Source organism: Furipterus horrens, unplaced genomic scaffold (assembly GCF_987537825.1).
Source record: "Furipterus horrens unplaced genomic scaffold, mFurHor1.1.pri manual_scaffold_3, whole genome shotgun sequence".
NCBI lineage: Eukaryota > Metazoa > Chordata > Mammalia > Chiroptera > Furipteridae > Furipterus > Furipterus horrens.
Genome location: NW_028327173.1, coordinates 20,788,129 through 20,790,240, shown reverse-complemented (window position 1 = coordinate 20,790,240; position 2,112 = coordinate 20,788,129).

Below are 2,112 nucleotides of genomic sequence, written 5' to 3'. Positions count from 1 at the left end.
CAGAACTTGCTGGTTTTGAAAATATATAGACAGGTAGCTCAGTTGGTTAGAGTATTGTCTCCATACACCAATGTTTCAGGTTGATCCCTGGTCAGGGCACATACAAGGAGCAACCAATGGATGCATGAATGAGTGAAAGAATAAATCAGTGTTTCTCTCTCTCTCTCTTTTTTTCCTCAAATCAATAAATAAAAAAATTTAAAAAGCCTTAGACAGGTTGCTCAATTAGTTGGAGCATCGTCACATGCACCAAAAGGTTGTGGGTTCAATTCCTGGTCAGGGCACATACCTAGGTTGCATGTTCAATTCCCAATCAAGGCACATACAGGAGGCAGTCAATGGATATTTCTCTCTCACATCGATGTTTCTCTTTGTCTCCCCCTCTTCCTCTCTCTCTCTAAAATCAATCAATAAATTTTTTTAAAGAAATAAAGTATATGCAATTAGCCTTATAGCCTCATCTTATTGCTCCTCTCCACTTTTGAAAGCAAAATTACGAATATTAGAAGTGCCAAGTCTGGGGCTCCTGAAGCTTGAGACAGCTGACTTCTGTGTACAGTATTCCCTCACTTATCGCTGGTATTACATTCTAGACCCCCCTGCGATAGGTGAAAATCCACGAAGTAGGAACCTTACATTTATTTTAGTATTTATATATATTTTAAGGCTTTATAAACCCTTCCCACACGCTTATAAACCATTCCCAGTCCCTTATTAACTTCTCCCACTCCCTTATTAACCTTTTCCACTTTTATAAACACTACTTACATTCTTAAACATATTCTACACTCTTAAACCTACGTAACTTTAACAACATACGTATACAGTACCTCAAAATCCCGCGATATAGTGAAAAATCCGCGATAATTAAATACAATATTTGTTTAAATCCCGCGATACAGTGAGGCCGTGATAAGTGAACCACGATATAGAGAGGGACTGCTGTACATTGTTGGATGTCCCAGGACTGAGCAGATTGGTAGATGAGGCTGCTCACCCATAGACATGGCCCCCCAAATAGCTACTGTGGGAGAATTGGTTCTTTAGAGTGGTGCAGGCAGGGGTTTCCAAGGGAGGAGCCTATTGGGGAGTTTCCATCAAGGGACAAGGTTGCTGGAGTTGCACTCACCTTACAATATTAGGGGGAAAGAGAGAGGGTGTCTTATCTCTGTGATGACTCTCTCAGTGATCTCCACTGATCTCTCGGTGATCTCCATGCTGGCTGAGGCTGAGGAGGCACAAGAACTCGCTACAAGGCCTGCCCTATGCTGACTTCCACCGTGATATCTTAAAGGAAAACAGGAAGGGACGACCTCAGATACTGTGCAGGAAAAGTTGGCTTCTCCACAGCACTGATCTTTGGGATTTCACAAACTATTAATGTGCCTGTGATTTGTCTGTCATTTCCACCGGACCATAAGGTAGTTGGGGGAAGGGCTGTATCTCATTCACCCAGGTATCCTCAGCACCTGAAGATCTTCAGTGAGGATGAGAGAAAAAAAACAATGTTGAGGACACTCTGTGCGAAACACAAGGTGTGGTTCCTGCCGTCATGGAGCAGGGATTTGGGCAGAGGAAGTCCACTGAAATTGGGTCTTAAAAAAATTTTCACCGGGGTGGAGAAGTATATATAGATGTGTGGAGTGAGGAAGAGATAAGAAAAAGAGCAGAAGAAAATGCAAGCAAATACAACATGAAAGGGAATGGCATTTCTAGGGAGTATTCCAGAAGTTGCAAGTAAGAGGGTGCGGTCATCTTTGAAGGTGATGCCAGCTTGGATGCATTTGTAGGACTATGACTCCCTTGAGTTAATATTTTTATAACTTTCATTATGATTCTTCTAAGATTTTTATGTGATAATTTTAAGTAGTGTATTTCTACATAGTGGAAATATTATATTTGTTTGATTATAGCTACTCGAGGCTGGAAACACTTACCTCTACCCTTTTCCAGATCATGATCTAGACCTGCACTGTCGAACATGGTAGTCTCTAGACACATGTGGCTATTGAACACTTGCAATGTGGCTTGGCTAAATTAAGATATGGGTAAGATACATCCTAATTATTGAGACTTAGTACCAAGAAAAGAATGAAAAGTATCTTCTTAAGT